This window comes from Orcinus orca, chromosome 9 (genome assembly GCF_937001465.1).
Source record: "Orcinus orca chromosome 9, mOrcOrc1.1, whole genome shotgun sequence".
NCBI classification, from domain to species: domain Eukaryota; kingdom Metazoa; phylum Chordata; class Mammalia; order Artiodactyla; family Delphinidae; genus Orcinus; species Orcinus orca.
Genome location: NC_064567.1, coordinates 21,562,939 through 21,571,195, shown reverse-complemented (window position 1 = coordinate 21,571,195; position 8,257 = coordinate 21,562,939). Strand labels below are relative to the sequence as shown.

Here is an 8,257-nt window from a genome sequence, read left to right as displayed (position 1 = left end):
TTTGCGGTACGCGGGTCTCTCACTGTTGTGGACTCTTCCGTTGCTCCGGACGCGCAGGCTCAGCGGCCATGGCTCACAGGCCCAGCCGCTCTGCAGCATGTGGGATCTTCCTGGACCGGGGCACGAACCCGTGTCCCCTGCATCGGCAGGCGGACTCTCAACCACTGCGCCACCAGGGAAGCCTCCTCCCGCGCCTTTTCACCCCACTGCTAGGACCTAGAAAACCCGGCGTTGTTTTCGGTCTAACAACTTCCCTTCCAGGGTAAGAAGGTAAAATTCAGGAAAGCAGTTCAAGTGTGACCTGGGGCCTTCTTCACCTTGCTTTCCAAACCGAATGGAAACGTTAACTTTGTCGTGTCCTGGACACAGAAACCTAGTCGTCCGTGCCATGTTCCCTCCCGCGCCTTGTCAGATTTAGCTTCCAGCCCACCTGAGCCTGGTGCTGCCCTGTAAGAAAAGGGCCTGGCGGACCACGGGATCCACTCTACTCCACGGAGGCAGGGGAGCGTTTGAAGGTGAGGTCTACAAGCTCGCAGCGGGATATACTCCTGCTCTACGCCTTTCAAGTGACCCGAGGCATCACTTCACCCACTTTTTCCTAGGTATCCAGCATCAAAACAAATATCCCCACAAATTCTGTGGGATTCCTCTAAAATACAACCATTAGCAATACGCTATTAACCATTTATTAGCATTAAAAACACACGTAATTCAGGGCAATGAAACTCAAAAACTGAAAGAAGAAAAACCACCTTGGTATTTGTTTTCTTGTTTCTTATTCACGGCTCCAAAGGTCACCAATACATTTTCTCCTCTTAATCGGCGGCACGGTGCTCTTCCCCAATCATTATAACCGATTTCAGATGGTGCTAGAAAATTATATTGACTCTGAACACCAAAAGAAATCAGTCATCCTCTAAGGGGTCATAGGAGGATGCAAGGGTTGGAAAGGGCCCAAAGATTAATAAATCCGCCACACACTCAGCCTTTTAACCCATGCACGACAGAGTCTGTATTACAGGAAAAGTACTATAGAAGGTTTATTGTACAAATGAGCGTGAAGTTCTAGCAGTGAGACGTCGCATAATTAACCTGTTGTTTGTAACACCACTGCTCACCGCTGGCGGCAGGGAGCTGGGCGGGGTGGGGGTGGGGTGACGGCAGGGAGGATGGATCAGCTGCAGCGGCAGCGCCAGGTGGGCTCCCCTCACCGGCTGGTCTTTGCTTTCAAAGTCTTCAGGGCTGGTCCCATTCGTTCCTTTTGCCCCTGGCAGCGCAGCTGGTCTCCCCCAAGAACACTGATTTCAAATGGTGCTAGACAATCACTATTTAAATCTAAACCACCATGTGAAACCAGCTTCCTGAAGAAGCTTTAGGATCTGTTCTTCCTTCAGAGTGAATAAATAAGACAACCTAGAAAGGAAAAGGTTGGAGCTCCGCTGTGAGGTATTTACTTTGTGGTCTAAATCGAGCTTTAGCAAATCTCTGTGCACGTGCTGCTCTCACCAAATCTGATGCGGGGCGGGGCGTGTGTGTGTGTGCGTGCGTGTGCGTGTGTGTGTGTGTGTGTGTGTGTGTGCGTGTGCCTGTGGCTCTTTATTCTTGAGCTGCCCAGATCAGAGTGCCCAGGTGCAGGATAAGTCAAAGTGCTACAACATACATGTAAATGGTACCAAGTAAGCAGGCGCTCTAGTACGCGTTCAAGAAAACGCTTCCCTAAACCTGGTGCTTTCGTTTGAAGATAATTTTGTTTGATTCAAAGGATGACTATGATTTGGGGGTCTAAGGAGGACAATGGAATAGCTCAGAGGCAAAGTAATATATTGATGCTAATGAGATCCTAATGTTTTTTCCAGAATGGAATTCCTTAGATTGCACCTATGAGTAAAGGAGTTTTGTTGGCTTTACTGAAGATTCTGCTCCCTTCCACTCACTGCTCTCCCTTCTCCTTAAATTATTTTTTGCTGCAGTTCTGTTCTCCTTCCCATCATGGTTCTTGATATCATTTTATTAGGAAGCCTACTGCTGTTCCCTTCAGGGTTCTAGGGATTCAAGAAGATACTTACTGTATCTGGGACACCTAACTAAAGAGATGTGCATTCTTTTTTTTTTAATGGTTATGAAAAATTTCACACATACATTAACTTTGAATGACAATAAATGTATTCCTAAATTTCTTCCACCTAAATTCAATAACTGTTCATTTTTGCCACTTTTGCTTTAGTGATGTTATCTACATGTACAACATATGTCTACTTTTTGCTGAATCATTTGAAAGTAAATCAACAACCATCCTGACATTGTTTTCCTAACTTCTCGAGCAGGTCTAAAAATATAAGGCCATTCTTCTATATCGTTACAATATCTTATTCATACCTAAGAAAATTAACGATTTCTTAGCATCATCTAACATGTAGCCTATATCCAATTTTTCCCACTTTCTCCAAAAAAGTTTCTTTTGTGGCTTGTTTTCAACCCCAAATCCCGCTGAGGTTCACTCATTAAGACTCTTTGGTTTCTTTTACCTAAAGCATTTCCCCACCCTTTTTTGGTTTTATCATGATAGCGTCACCTTGTGAGAATGGTTCTACTCTTGGCTGTACCGTTCACTTATTCTGCTTCCTTTGCTTAAATAAATTAACACAAACTTAGCTTTTCTTTTTAACTTTCCTCATACATCAAATGACTGTGGGAAGAACAGCCAATTACAATGTGCCTGTGGTTGAGGATTTCAGGTGGGTTCAGCAGGATGTTAGTATAAGCCAGGAGGAACAGAGGCTTCAGCTCAGGTCTGATTCCCATTTTTACCCCTGACAGGCTTGGCCACTTACCCCTCAATACGAGATCCCAACGCAGACTCACCCTTCACAATGGAAAAGCATCACTGCACGTGCCTACCACTACTAGGCTAGTTTTTTCATCTCTTTAAATAAGGAAATAGAACACTATGGGCTGCAGCAGCAATCATTGCTGGGTAGCAATCACTAACTTCATCAAAGTAGCTCACTAACTGCAAAGAAATGCACATATTTTGTCAAGTGACAGGCAGTTAAATATTTCAACTGAATAGTAAATTCAAGCATTTAAAATTGAAAAAGTGCCAAGAATCACTGGCACTCTCAAATAACTATTTCACGAATTTTGTGATTAATTTAGGGGTCCCCTGTATCCTTCTGGATATGCTATTGTAATTGATAATAACAATGACTGAAGTATGCAAGATGCAGCCAGATTGTTCTCATTAGTTAAAAAATTCAAAATCCAGAACTAAAAGGTCTGCTTACTTTTTACAAATGACTAGTTACAGCTTTTGCTTACTGCCACTTAGAAGTTTTTTTGTTTTTTTTGTTTGTTTGTTTCCCTGAAGAGTGAATTTCTTCCTTTTATTTATGACTGATAAGATCATACATATCTTATACATCAAATATATGTCACACCCACGCATGCACATATATGCGTGCGCGCACACACACACACACATATATATACAACCATACCGTTCTGTTACCTGAGCAGAAACAAAGAGATATGGTAAGTTTTCTGTATTATCCTTTAAGCATGTTTTTCAAAAAATTCAGAAGAACGAAGGTGGATATATTCTTTCCCATGTATGTCTCTTCACACGAGGAGGCATTTTCTGCAGACAAAGAGTAATTACTAGCACAGGGATCAGTCACGTAGTATACTTCTCTGAAGTCTGTAAGCCCTTGGGGGGAAACTGAGGTATTTAGTTGGTGACTGTGAAATGACTTAAACAAAATACAGTGAAGTAGAGATCTTGAGTTGGGCCTCTGTTTGTGTTTAATTGTCCAGCAAGAGGTCGGTTTCCTGCAAAGCGGTCTGCGTGGGCAGACTGGCTATCAAATTAACACAGAGAAAAAAAATCGCATTGTTCACTAGTAGGGAAGTGAAAAGGAAAAAAAGTTGATAAATTAACAGGGGCTCGTTCATTCTCTTTCCAGGACGTACATAGGTAAACAGGATGACAGCACGTGGTATCTGCTTACTTTTTTTTTTTTTTTTTTTTTTTGCGGTACGCGGGCCTCCCACTGTTGTGGCCTCTCCCGTTGCGGAGCACAGGCTCCGGACGCGCAGGCTCAGCGGCCATGGCTCACGGGCCCAGCTGCTCCGCGGCACGTGGGATCTTCCCAGACGGGGGCACGAACCCGCGTCCCCCGCATCGGCAGGCGTACTCTCAACCACTGCGCCACCAGGGAAGCCCTCTGCTTACTTTGTTGAGTCTTTCAGTGACAGTCAACTGCAAGGAAAGATCTTACTCAGTAAACATCAGCGTGTTTCCACTCCTCCCCATCCTCCAACCTCCAACAATCAACCTGATTGTTCTGTATTTTCAGGGCAGGAGACGGCAGGGCTGAACTTCTGTAACTCAGGGTGTCTCTATTTTAACCATTGACAGTTTTAAGGTACTGCATCGTTTGAAAGGAATGTTATTTTTTAACAACTCTTTCTTACACATAGAACACACACTTAACATTGTTAAACTCTCCACCTCCACATTAAAGTGCTCACCTTTCCAGAACAAAATCCCTCCTTGGTGTCTCTCAGCACAGGGGCTACAAGAATGTGTTTCTATTTCAAAATCCCACCTGCGATTCCTTACTTCATGCTGTTCTGGAGCAAGCTGCCATTCTTTGTTTTTTTTTTTCTTCCAGATCTGATAGGAAAGTTAGAGCCTGAGATGTGAATCAATAAGCCACACCGGTTAACTCCTGTGTGGCAAAAGCGGAACAGTGGAAACACGTTGTCTTTCCTTGAAGTGAAATGCCAGTCTGTTCTTGCACGAGCAAACTGGATTAAGATAACGTCCCCTGGGGCGTGAGGATATTTCACAAGGAGACAGTACCTGACTATGACGCGTCTTTAAAGAAGGTAGCTTCAGAACGTTACAGACTTCAGGATACAAGAGTCCTAACCCAAATATTCAGGCCAGAATAAAGATGCAACTGTTATCGGTTGGAAGGTGCTGGACCGTACGGTGGGGAGTAGTTCTCTGTTGACTTACGTGGCTCCAAGCTGAAGTGCTGGCTGTGCTGTTGACTGGCTGCGGGATCTTGGGCAATCATTTGATTTTGCCGAGCCTCAGCATGCCGATCTAGAGGACGGAGACACAAACTCCTATCCTGCACTGGTTCTTAGAGGCATGTGGAATTCCGTGTATGGCAACAACTGTCATTTTTAAAAAAGCACTACACACAAACATTGCTTTATTAGATGGATCAGGACGCTGCAGTGCCGTTTCAGAGTGAAGGCCGACATGAACTGTGGAGCGGACGGGAAGGTACTCTGATAAATAATAACAGCTTCCATTTTTGGAAGACTTACTCTGTGCCAAACACTGTGCTACGTGCTTTCTATGCATTTTCTCATCATTCACAACCACCTACAAGGCTAGTGGCGTTACTTCCATTTTTCAGTTGAAGGAACAGAGACATAGCGAGGGTACAGCACTTGCTCTTGGTCACAAAGTTTAGGAATGGCAAGACCAGGATTCAGACTCCACTCCGCTTGATTCCAGGCCCAGGCTCTTACTCACCATTCTTTGCTGCTTGGTGCTTTACAGATACTGTAACGGCCAATCTTCACATGGCCATGTGGACCTCTGAACATAAACGGGCTCTGAGGTGCAGGGTTTCGTCAATAAGCACATGAGCAAACCACTGAAACCAGCTTTGGTCCCGAACAGCAGAAGCGGCACCTAACAACCAAGAGGAAGGAGAAAACTTGGAAACCGGTAGGATTTGGCCCCAGACCCTCCGCCACACTCTGACTTGCAGAGTGACCGTAAGCGAGTCACATCGTCTCTGAAGCCTTGTTCTCCTACTAGTCTTAAGCAAGCTCAAGCCTTTTTAAGTCCAGCAGCCCCCTCCTGCATGGGCCTGTGGCAGTGCTAAAACACCGTCTCCAAATACAGCCCGCCAGCTCGTCCTCCAAAGCGGCCCGTTTCTATGGGGCAGTTTGGTGGGATGGTCCAACGCAGACTTCTGGGGCTGGAACGTCAAGTTCTGGAACTCACTCCCCGCACAAACTGGGGGAAGTTACTTGACTCTCTGTGCCTCAGTCTCCTCATCTGTGAAATCAGGGTAATAACAAGACCTACCACGTAAGGTTGTTGTGAGAATTAAGACAGAGAAGGAGAAGCCAAGTGGAACTAGAAATAGCACATGTACACATTCAATAAATGACGGTTACAATGATAAAAATAAGATATCGGTTTTCCTTCAGCCTGAGATGTGGCTAAGAGATCTGTCACGGCTCCCAAACGGAAGGGCTCCCGGATCCCGCGCCCACACCCTGAGCTGTACAGGGCACATTCCACAGTCGCTAACCACAGAGGAGTCTGACGAATACTAAACCCTGAAAAGATGCCCTCAGATCTACAAATGGCGTCTCCAACTGAATTGACCAAAGTGAGTGGTTTTAATATTTTCTGCCTTCTCCTCTTCCCATTCTGAGACCTGAATATGGGATCCATACCCTTGATTTTAAGCAGAAGTTCGTGTTATAGACTTTTTCTGATAGTAAATTGGAACTTGAGTGTTTTAGAGAAAAAAAAAACGAGATCAAACACTGATGACCACCTAAAAAAACTCACTGGGGGATCCTCCAGGAACAAAATAAAACAAAGCTCCCGTGAGACTGAGTTTTGAGCACAAGCCTCTACTTACATAGGGTGTCAAAGAAATCTGTAGGCAGATATTTTCCAGGCACAGAAATCCTCAGGGGGCATTTGTTCAGAAGGTCAGCACCTGGAATTTAAAAGACAGTATATGAGCCCTTAGGAAACATCCCAGAGTTGACAGAGGAAACAAAGTCAGTTTTTTCTCTCGTTACTCCACCAGTGTGATAAAGAGATGAATTTTTTAGAAGGAAAAAGGAGCACCTTCTCTTTCCTGCTCAAGACACACAGGCTGGGAAAGTTCCTGCCCAGCGAGCGGCACACACCTCCTCAAGCTGGAGTTCCCTCTGTGTGAAGCTGGTGTGGCTGCGTGCATTTCACAGCCCCTTAAGGTGTGTTCAGCTAGACGTCTTATGAAGTAAAGCACTGTATGGACCCTATACCTCCAGTCACGGAGAAAGGCATGAAAGCAGCCTGCACACGAGGCTTCTATTTCCCAAACTGGTTTTGCAACCTCCTGCTGCAGCAGCACAGACTCCAGAGGGCCAGCAGAGGGCAGCACGAGTCTGTAAATTTGCCCTTTTCCTGCTTGGGAATCAGGCGGAGGACAATCTAGAAAAGGATCCGGGTGACTCTCTCCTATGTGGTCTGACTTTAAAGGTGGAAAGCACCTTTCACCACATCACAGGAGCGGGAGCCCACGTCGTCGAGGTCTTCGTTCCTGAAAACTGGTTGTTCGAGGGAACGCTCGAGTCTTCCGCACACGGGGCCTGCCCAGCTCCTGGGAGGGCTTCGGAGCAGCTCCAAGGAAGGTTTCTTAGGGAGGCCTGGCTCTCAAACGCTCACGTTTCTGCCAGCGAGAGGCTGAGTGACTCAGCAGTGCCATGCAGGAAAGTCTGTCCTGTCAAGTGACTGCCTATTGAAATGTCTAAGTTAATGATTACAACCCCTCGGAGGAGGAACTTAAACACCGCCAAGGCCAGAGAGCAGGCTTGCTCATCAGCGGACGCGTCAGACCTGGTTTACAGGTGTGACCTTTCAGCTGAGTGCTACCGAGCGGGACTGTGCTCAGGCGCTTCAAGATGCCGTCAAAACAGGGACGTACTATGTTAGGAAGATTCTTCAGAGTTGGGATTGAAATTCAAGAGGATCTTGACCAGTAAGAGAAATGGTTGAGAAAAGCAACAGGTATCTTCAGTACTGTCTTACAACAGAAAAATCAATCTAAAAAAAATCAAGCAAGTGGAGAAGTACACATGGGAAGGGAGATCTATCAGGGTAAACACACACAATTCAAGCCGACGTGGAGTCACACACAATCCTGGAATATTTAAACAACGTTATAAAATGATAGCGTGTTTCCAAAATTGTCTGATCATAAAGATGAGGATAGGACCCAAGTCAGAGAGGAGCTCTTTCCCTTTTTGACAGTGGCTGAGACGTGCATCAGACTGCGGGGAATGCCAGTCTGCTGTTTTCTGGGAGCTTTTCAGTCTTTGGAAAAGTCTTTGGAATAGTTCATTTAAGCTGCTGGGAAGTCCTCCTTCAATTAACCTTTTCTTGTAAAAGCATGTGATAAAGCCTAATTCTGCACTATGCTTCTTCCATCCTTGCTGTCAC

General features: G+C 45.5%; 1 long non-coding RNA gene across 4 annotated transcripts in view; it reads right to left on the bottom strand.

The window, feature by feature from the left end:
• Window positions 1-1,118: 1,118 nt before the first annotated feature.
• Window positions 1,119-8,257, bottom strand: part of LOC105748120 (uncharacterized) — an 88,516-nt gene continuing 81,377 nt past the window's right edge. For all 4 annotated transcript variants that reach the window (XR_007479107.1, XR_004484582.2, XR_004484581.2 and 1 more), the window contains 2 exons: window positions 6,687-6,767; window positions 1,119-5,716 (listed from right to left, as the gene is read on the bottom strand). This is a non-coding gene — a long non-coding RNA (uncharacterized LOC105748120). The remainder of the gene's footprint in view (window positions 5,717-6,686; window positions 6,768-8,257) is intronic.